Here is a 10,725-nt window from a genome sequence, read left to right as displayed (position 1 = left end):
ATATTTTTACAGTCACTCTTTAATTTTTTTTTGCTATACTGCCGTTCTACGCATAATTGTCCCATGTTCAAAAAAGTGCAACTGAGAAAAAAGCGATTGAAATTTTTCAACCGATTTCTGTGTTTCTACGCATAATTGTCCCGTGGGTTCCTATTCGCCCTATGAGTCCCTAATCGCCACAGTTAGCAGTTTATCACCCTTATTTGTGATTCTCTTGCTATACAACAGGTATACAAGACATAATGCTTAGTAAAACTAATGATTCCGTGTAAGAAAATACTTGGTGGTACAATTATGCGTAGAAGTTTAACGATGGGACAAACAGACTTGGTGTTGTTTTTAATGAGTTTCCGAACAAATTACCAGATTTTTTGTGTTTTTCTTAAAGTACACATCAAACTAAACATAAAAATGTCAAAAAGTCAAAATCTTCCAAAACTAACATGGGACAATTATGCGTAGAACGGCAGTATACTGCCCACCATTGAAAAAACGGCTAATATCCATTTTGGCAAAAACGAGTTATTAGCACCAGGCGGTAGAGGATAGTTCAACGCATCTTCTGAAACTTGAATTTCAACAAGCAGACCGTAGTTGATCCATCGAAAAAATGTTGTCCTCTCCTATTTTTGCATTTAAATTAAAAAACTGATCAGAAATGGTTTTTAATCGAGTTTTTTTTTACCGTTGTACATAACAATTGACATAGGGCTTTAGGACCCTTTTGTCCGCCATTACAGGGTTTGTTTTCCGGTACCCCCTGAGACCCCTCGAGGTACCCCCAGGGGTACATGTACCCCAGGTTGAGAACCGCTGTCATAAGGCAAACCGCGCCCAAAAAGGCGGAAACGCATTCCAAACTTCGTTTGGATTGCGTTTCCGCCTTTTTGGGCGCGGTTTGCTAGTATTATTTTTATAAACCAGAGTCATGTAACAAAAATTGGTTTCGAAATAAAGAAGGCGTTATGCACTGCTGTTAACAAAATTTTTAAAGTTTCTGTTTATTTGCTGCAAAAAATAATTGTAATTATTTGAATTCATTTAGGTACTTGGTGACGAATGCTCAAATTTCGGTTATCGTCAACATAATTCAATAAACAACAAGATTACAATAGTTTTGGAATGCTTTAATTCGTTCTACTCTACTCACTTGTATGTATGGCAGCAATATGATCGGTAATGATAAACAGAATGTACTCATTATGTACTTATTTCGCTTAAAACTACCAAAAAGAACACAGTTCGTTAGTTTACTGTATCTTTAAACAAATCGTGAAAATATGAACAAAATTCTGAATTCCATAATCATTCTGCCTTTCGAGACATTCGGCCTTTTGAGACGTTCTGCCTTCTGAGCAAAAGACAAAATTCGGCCTTTTGAATTTCGGCCTTCCGAGATTCTGCCTTTTGAGTTTCGGCCTTTTGAGGCAATCCCCAATTCCAATTTAATGTTATTTATTGAGTTGTTTTGGCTAAATCATCAGTACAGTAATTAGATTTTATCATTTTATTTAAGCAAAAGATTTACATACAAGAACGAATTGAGCAGCAAAAGGAAAAAAGATACAAAATATTTATTATTTTTTTTTTATTTAAAAAAAAAGCTTTTAGACAATAAAAAAAAACAAGATTTAATTTTTTAAAAGTTTTAAAAATTTCAAAAGTAGACAAAAAAATTTAGAAATGAAAAAAATACCTTTGTTTTGATAGTGTGCAAGAGCGCTGTGTAAAAAGTGACAGTTCGTCACTTTTTAGTTTGACTTTGACCAACCAACGGGGTACAAACTATAAAAGTGTAAAACGAATAAGTGACCAACTACCGGGGGTTGAGTGTATTTAGGCGGGGCCAGTTAATAGGTCTATTCCCGTACTGCAGAATTCTGCAATTCTGCACAAAAACGGCAGCAGAGCGTTCCCGTACTTTTCTGCAACAAAAGTAACTTTTCTCTCAGGCAGAACTTCTGCAGTGAGAGAGGTAGAAGTTGCAGCAAAACCGTTCCCGTACTTTTCTGCAAGCTCTCTCTTCTCTTTCTTGTTGAAAAGTTACTGCAATTTGGTGTGATGGATGTTGAGTACACGCTTACATAAAATTTGCAAGTTTTGTGAAATCAAGCATTTTATTATTAGTTGTAATAATAAATGATTTTGGGGTAGTTTTTTATGTCTGGTTTTATTGAGAACGATTTTTTTATGTTAACGATTTCAGGCTTAGTTCATTCATGTAAATGATAAAGTGATTTTTTTAATGTTATTATTTTTACCTGATAAAAATTGCTAACTTAAGCCTAGTATTACAGCACGGCTAGTACCTCAACAAAAAAAAATGTACTATAAAAACATTTTTTTAAACTTTTAAAAAGCACATTTCTTTTGAGTTTAATAATTTAAATAAATATTTGTTTAGGAATAATTTTTGATAATAAATTGATTTTGAATATACTAAATCATCGGGACTGGCAACACCAGCCAGCAACAGTCAACTGTTCGGAGCTCCTCAAACTTTTCGATTTTTTCGCCGTAATTAACCGTGTTTACCCGCGAGTTTGCTGCTCCAGCATGCCAAGGGCCGGCCGTGGCCGTGGCAGTTCGAGTGCGGCCTCGAAAAACCCGCGAAGTTCATCTACCGGCAGAGTGCAGAAAGGTAAACACACCAACGCCGCATCGACCGCCATCGCGCACGGGAGCGTGCCCAGTGACGTCACCGATCCATCGTTTTTACACGTGTCATACCGTCCACGTGAGTCCCCAGTACGGACGAGACAATCGACCCGGGCATCCGGAAGCACTTCCGGCCAGCAGCAGCAGCAGTCCACCAGCACTACGACAACAACCACTTCCAACGTTCCCACCAGCAACGAATTTGAGATGCTGAGTGGAGAAGAAAACAACACCGCCAGTGACAGCAGCAATGCTAGCGACGACGATTACGATGATGAACTTGCGCGCAAGCAAGGAAAGCAGAAAAAGTGTAACTCTCCGAAGGAACGACGTCCACCTCCAATTTTTGTTTTGGATACGTTGGCTGACGATGTTGACGAGTTGCTTGAGGGACTCCAATATTGTCTCAAAATCAGCAAAACTTCTGTGCAAGTGATTACCCACAAGAAGCTGCATTTCGACTTGGTGGTGAAGAAGTTGAAGTTGCGAAACTTCAAATTCTTCACATTTGATCCTGCAGAGAAGGTCCCAGTGAAGATCGTCCTTCAGGGATATCCGGACCGCCCGATCTCCGACCTGGAAGAACACCTGACGGGCGTCAAGGTAAAGCCTCGAGAGATAAAGGTGCTCTCAAAATCGACTACGGTAACAGGTACGTACACCTTGTACCTCCTTTACTTCGATCGCGGGTCCGTCAAAATCCAGGACCTACGGCGGATCAAAGCACTGGACGGCTTCTTTGTTACGTGGCGATTCTATACGAAGAATCCGGCCGACGCAGCTCAATGCCACCGCTGTCAGAAATTCGGACACGGTTCCAGAAATTGCAATCTTCCACCCCGGTGCGTAAAGTGCGGTGAGACCCACTTCACCGAAAGGTGCAATCTTCCGCGGAAAGACCAGCTGGGGGAAAACGCCCAGCAGCACAAAGCGCGCGTCAAGTGTGCGAACTGTGGTGGAAAGCACACGGCGAATTTCCGTGGCTGTGCCGCGCGGAAAAAGTACATCGAGGAGCAGGACAAGAAGAAGAAAGCGCCAGCGTCCCGCCAACCTCCAAAGACATCGAGCTCGAACGCTGCAGCAGCTGGCGGCGGAGCGGTTCCATCGACCAACCCAGCGTTCCCTCCCGGTTGGGGAGGTTCGTACGCTAGAGTAGCCGCTTCTGGGAGCGGTACTTCACCGGGACAAGCAGACGTCACCGGAGATGACCTCTTCACGCTTCCCGAGTTTTTCGCTCTTGCTGGAGAGATGCTCACGCGCTTCCGTGCCTGCCGGAACAAGGCAGAACAATTCCAAGCTCTCAGTGAGCTGATGATGAAGTACATCTACAACGGATAAGCTGCCTTGTGCAGCGAAGTTTTTCGACGTCAATGGACAAAACATACTGTGATTTAGTTTTAAGCTTTTCTATTTCTATCCTTTTCCTTAGTAAATCTAGAAGGTTTTTTTTCTTAATTTTTCCTTCTCTTGCCAAATTCATTGTTAGAATATCCAATTACATCAAAATGAATTATAGTTCAAATCATAGTTGAAAGGAACTCCAAAACTCTATTAGGTTATAAGAATTACGAAATTGTGAATTGATTATTTACTAATAAAAACTAATTGAATTGAATTGAATATACTAAATATGTGTGTTAAAACAATAGGTAAATTTAATTGGCAAATAATAATAATACTTGTCGAAATTGAAATTCTGAAAATTCTGAAATTCTTGAATACATAAATCCCTAAATTATCAAATTATTAAATTCTTAAATTCTTCGCCATCTTGAATCATAAAAAACACACATTTTTTGGAGTCATATTTTAGGTTAGAAACTTAAATTTAGAGGATCTAGAGATTAGAAATTTGGACTGTTTCTATTTTATTTATGTTTGAGTTTTAACATTTTTGATTAACAGAGTTTTTTAATTTTACTTATTTTCGAAATTATAATTTCCTTAATTTTCTATCTTATTATGTTTTGAATTTTTGGTGTTCTGAACTCACAAATATTCAAACTTTCGTTTTGACATAGGACTATGTCTTTACTTACTATATTGGGGGGCCAGTTCAGAAATTCGATCCAAAGCGTCACTTTTAAGCGTTGAAAAAGGGGACATTTTGAACGCTTATATCTTTTTTCCCTGTGAATCAATCCAGATGGTTGGACCACCAATCGAAAGAGGAAGACTTCAGCTATTGTTTAACTACATAGATAGTCTGACTAAACATAGTTAAAGCACTTAAAACATGCAATCAAAATGAGTAATTTTTCAGTACAAATCGGACAGATGACCAATCAGAGCGAGCGTATGCATTCGAGACCGCGCCCCTTTTGTGCCGTTCTCCGGCTGTGCCGCTATTTAAGCAGAAAATTTCGCAAAAGCAAGTCACTTTGGAACGAGCACTCGAACTGTGCACGTCGGGCCGGCGCGGAGCAGCAGCAGCAGCGGCCAATAGAAGAAGAGGACCAGCAACCAGAAGGAAGAACCACCGGCAGCAGAAGGAGGAAATTCGAGCGAAGCGGACGGCGTGGAAGTCGCTATGATGCGGTGGTTCTCATGAAAAATGGCCAATTCGACAGTGGTGGCCAAAACCAGGAGTGGCCGATGTCCTCAAAGAAGGTTCCCCCGGGGCCTGGGGGGACATTTACAGAAACATACGAGTTGTGGCAATATGGGTATCAAAATTCATGGTTTTTGATACTGAACATAATAATGGCCATTTCAACAGTAGTGGCCAAAACCTGGAGTGGCCGGTGCCCTCAAAGAAGGTTCCCCCGGGGCCTGGGGGGACATTTACAGAAACATACGAGTTGTGGCAATATGGGTATCAAAATTCATGGTTTTTTATACTGAACATAATAATGGCCATTTTGACAGTAGTGGCCACAACCTGGAGTGGCCGGTGCCCTCAAAGAAGGTTCCCCCGGGGCCTGGGGGGACATTTACAGAAACATACGAGTTGTGGCAATATGGGTATCAAAATTCATGGTTTTTGATACTGAACATAATAATGGCCATTTCAACAGTAGTGGCCAAAACCTGGAGTGGCCGGTGCCCTCAAAGAAGGTTCCCCCGGGGCCTGGGGGGACATTTACAGAAACATACGAGTTGTGGCAATATGGGTATCAAAATTCATGGTTTTTTATACTGAACATAATAATGGCCATTTTGACAGTAGTGGCCACAACCTGGAGTGGCCGGTGCCCTCAAAGAAGGTTCCCCCGGGGCCTGGGGGGACATTTACAGAAACATACGAGTTGTGGCAATATGGGTATCAAAATTCATGGTTTTTTATACTGAACATAATAATGGCCATTTTGACAGTAGTGGCCACAACCTGGAGTGGCCGGTGCCCTCAAAGAAGGTTCCCCCGGGGCCTGGGGGGACATTTACAGAAACATACGAGTTGTGGCAATATGGGTATCAAAATTCATGGTTTTTTATACTGAACATAATAATGGCCATTTCGACAGTAGTGGCCACAACCTGGAGTGGCCGGTGCCCTCAAAGAAGGTTCCCCCGGGGCCTGGGGGGACATTTACAGAAACATACGAGTTGTGGCAATATGGGTATCAAAATTCATGGTTTTTTATACTGAACATAATAATGGCCATTTCGACAGTAGTGGCCACAACCTGGAGTGGCCGGTGCCCTCAAAGAAGGTTCCCCCGGGGCCTGGGGGGACATTTACAGAAACATACGAGTTGTGGCAATATGGGTATCAAAATTCATGGTTTTTTATACTGAACATAATAATGGCCATTTCGACAGTAGTGGCCACAACCTGGAGTGGCCGGTGCCCTCAAAGAAGGTCCCCCCGGGGCCTGGGGGGACATTTACAGAAACATACGAGTTGTGGCAATATGGGTATCAAAATTCATGGTTTTTTATACTGAACATAATGGCCATTTCGACAGTAGTAGCCACAACCTGGAGTGGCCGGTGCCCTCAAAGAAGGTTCCCCCGGGGCCTGGGGGGACATTTACAGAACCATACGAGTTGTGGCAATATGGGTATCAAAATTCATGGTTTTTGATACTGAACATAATGGCCATTTCGACAGTAGTGGCCACAACCTGGAGTGGCCGGTGCCCTTAAAGCAGGTTCCCCCGGGGCCTGGGGGGACATTTACAGAACCATACGAGTTGTGGCATATTGATATCAAAATTCATGGTTTTTGATACTGTACATGAAAATTGACATTCCGACAGTAGTGGCCACAACCTTGAGTGACCGGTGATCTCAAAGCAGGTTTCCCCGGGGCCCGGAGGGTCTTTAACAGAACCATACGAGTTGTGGCAATATGGATATCAAAATTCATGGTTTTTGATACTGAACATAATAATGGCCATTTTGACAGTAGTGGCCACAACCTGGAGTGGCCGGTGCCCTCAAAGAAGGTTCCCCCGGGGCCTGGGGGGACATTTACAGAAACATACGAGTTGTGGCAATATGGGTATCAAAATTCATGGTTTTTTATACTGAACATAATAATGGCCATTTTGACAGTAGTGGCCACAACCTGGAGTGGCCGGTGCCCTCAAAGAAGGTTCCCCCGGGGCCTGGGGGGACATTTACAGAAACATACGAGTTGTGGCAATATGGGTATCAAAATTCATGGTTTTTTATACTGAACATAATAATGGCCATTTCGACAGTAGTGGCCACAACCTGGAGTGGCCGGTGCCCTCAAAGAAGGTTCCCCCGGGGCCTGGGGGGACATTTACAGAAACATACGAGTTGTGGCAATATGGGTATCAAAATTCATGGTTTTTTATACTGAACATAATAATGGCCATTTCGACAGTAGTGGCCACAACCTGGAGTGGCCGGTGCCCTCAAAGAAGGTCCCCCCGGGGCCTGGGGGGACATTTACAGAAACATACGAGTTGTGGCAATATGGGTATCAAAATTCATGGTTTTTTATACTGAACATAATGGCCATTTCGACAGTAGTAGCCACAACCTGGAGTGGCCGGTGCCCTCAAAGAAGGTTCCCCCGGGGCCTGGGGGGACATTTACAGAACCATACGAGTTGTGGCAATATGGGTATCAAAATTCATGGTTTTTGATACTGAACATAATGGCCATTTCGACAGTAGTGGCCACAACCTGGAGTGGCCGGTGCCCTTAAAGCAGGTTCCCCCGGGGCCTGGGGGGACATTTACAGAACCATACGAGTTGTGGCATATTGATATCAAAATTCATGGTTTTTGATACTGTACATGAAAATTGACATTCCGACAGTAGTGGCCACAACCTTGAGTGACCGGTGATCTCAAAGCAGGTTTCCCCGGGGCCCGGAGGGTCTTTAACAGAACCATACGAGTTGTGGCAATATGGATATCAAAATTCATGGTTTTTGATACTGAACATAATAATGGCCATTTTGACAGTAGTGGCCACAACCTGGAGTGGCCGGTGCCCTCAAAGAAGGTTCCCCCGGGGCCTGGGGGGACATTTACAGAAACATACGAGTTGTGGCAATATGGGTATCAAAATTCATGGTTTTTTATACTGAACATAATAATGGCCATTTTGACAGTAGTGGCCACAACCTGGAGTGGCCGGTGCCCTCAAAGAAGGTTCCCCCGGGGCCTGGGGGGACATTTACAGAAACATACGAGTTGTGGCAATATGGGTATCAAAATTCATGGTTTTTGATACTGAACATAATAATGGCCATTTCAACAGTAGTGGCCACAACCTGGAGTGGCCGGTGCCCTCAAAGAAGGTTCCCCCGGGGCCTGGGGGGACATTTACAGAAACATACGAGTTGTGGCAATATGGGTATCAAAATTCATGGTTTTTTATACTGAACATAATAATGGCCATTTTGACAGTAGTGGCCACAACCTGGAGTGGCCGGTGCCCTCAAAGAAGGTTCCCCCGGGGCCTGGGGGGACATTTACAGAAACATACGAGTTGTGGCAATATGGGTATCAAAATTCATGGTTTTTGATACTGAACATAATAATGGCCATTTCAACAGTAGTGGCCACAACCTGGAGTGGCCGGTGCCCTCAAAGAAGGTTCCCCCGGGGCCTGGGGGGACATTTACAGAAACATACGAGTTGTGGCAATATGGGTATCAAAATTCATGGTTTTTTATACTGAACATAATAATGGCCATTTTGACAGTAGTGGCCACAACCTGGAGTGGCCGGTGCCCTCAAAGAAGGTTCCCCCGGGGCCTGGGGGGACATTTACAGAAACATACGAGTTGTGGCAATATGGGTATCAAAATTCATGGTTTTTGATACTGAACATAATAATGGCCATTTTAACAGTAGTGGCCACAACCTGGAGTGGCCGGTGCCCTCAAAGAAGGTTCCCCCGGGGCCTGGGGGGACATTTACAGAAACATACGAGTTGTGGCAATATGGGTATCAAAATTCATGGTTTTTGATACTGAACATAATAATGGCCATTTCAACAGTAGTGGCCACAACCTGGAGTGGCCGGTGCCCTCAAAGAAGGTTCCCCCGGGGCCTGGGGGGACATTTACAGAAACATACGAGTTGTGGCAATATGGGTATCAAAATTCATGGTTTTTTATACTGAACATAATAATGGCCATTTTGACAGTAGTGGCCACAACCTGGAGTGGCCGGTGCCCTCAAAGAAGGTTCCCCCGGGGCCTGGGGGGACATTTACAGAAACATACGAGTTGTGGCAATATGGGTATCAAAATTCATGGTTTTTGATACTGAACATAATAATGGCCATTTCGACAGTAGTGGCCACAACCTGGAGTGGCCGGTGCCCTCAAAGAAGGTTCCCCCGGGGCCTGGGGGGACATTTACAGAAACATACGAGTTGTGGCAATATGGGTATCAAAATTCATGGTTTTTTATACTGAACATAATAATGGCCATTTCGACAGTAGTGGCCACAACCTGGAGTGGCCGGTGCCCTCAAAGAAGGTTCCCCCGGGGCCTGGGGGGACATTTACAGAAACATACGAGTTGTGGCAATATGGGTATCAAAATTCATGGTTTTTTATACTGAACATAATAATGGCCATTTCGACAGTAGTGGCCACAACCTGGAGTGGCCGGTGCCCTCAAAGAAGGTTCCCCCGGGGCCTGGGGGGACATTTACAGAAACATACGAGTTGTGGCAATATGGGTATCAAAATTCATGGTTTTTTATACTGAACATAATAATGGCCATTTCGACAGTAGTGGCCACAACCTGGAGTGGCCGGTGCCCTCAAAGAAGGTCCCCCCGGGGCCTGGGGGGACATTTACAGAAACATACGAGTTGTGGCAATATGGGTATCAAAATTCATGGTTTTTTATACTGAACATAATGGCCATTTCGACAGTAGTAGCCACAACCTGGAGTGGCCGGTGCCCTCAAAGAAGGTTCCCCCGGGGCCTGGGGGGACATTTACAGAACCATACGAGTTGTGGCAATATGGGTATCAAAATTCATGGTTTTTGATACTGAACATAATGGCCATTTCGACAGTAGTGGCCACAACCTGGAGTGGCCGGTGCCCTTAAAGCAGGTTCCCCCGGGGCCTGGGGGGACATTTACAGAACCATACGAGTTGTGGCATATTGATATCAAAATTCATGGTTTTTGATACTGTACATGAAAATTGACATTCCGACAGTAGTGGCCACAACCTTGAGTGACCGGTGATCTCAAAGCAGGTTTCCCCGGGGCCCGGAGGGTCTTTAACAGAACCATACGAGTTGTGGCAATATGGATATCAAAATTCATGGTTTTTGATACTGAACATGAAAATTGACATTTCGACCGTAGTGGCCACAACCTGGAGTTGCCGGTGCCCTCATAGAAGGTTCACCTTGGGAGAACATTTATGACAATTTTGCCGACAAATCTATGAAACAAAATAAAATAATCTTATTTCAGATTTCACTAGCAATCCAAAAACACATTCAAATTGTTTGGTCCTATGTCTTTCGGTTATGTCTCTGACATACCATCTTGAACTTTTTTTATTTCGATTTTTTTTTCAACCTTTATTTTTTTATTTAAAATTTTTAAGATTAAGATTCTCTCGAAACATTAAACATTTTGAAATATTTAGTTTATAATTAT

This window comes from Culex pipiens, chromosome 2 (genome assembly GCF_016801865.2).
Source record: "Culex pipiens pallens isolate TS chromosome 2, TS_CPP_V2, whole genome shotgun sequence".
Lineage (NCBI taxonomy): Eukaryota > Metazoa > Arthropoda > Insecta > Diptera > Culicidae > Culex > Culex pipiens.
The sequence above is the reverse complement of the archived record's forward strand: the minus strand, read 5'-3'. Positions refer to the sequence as shown.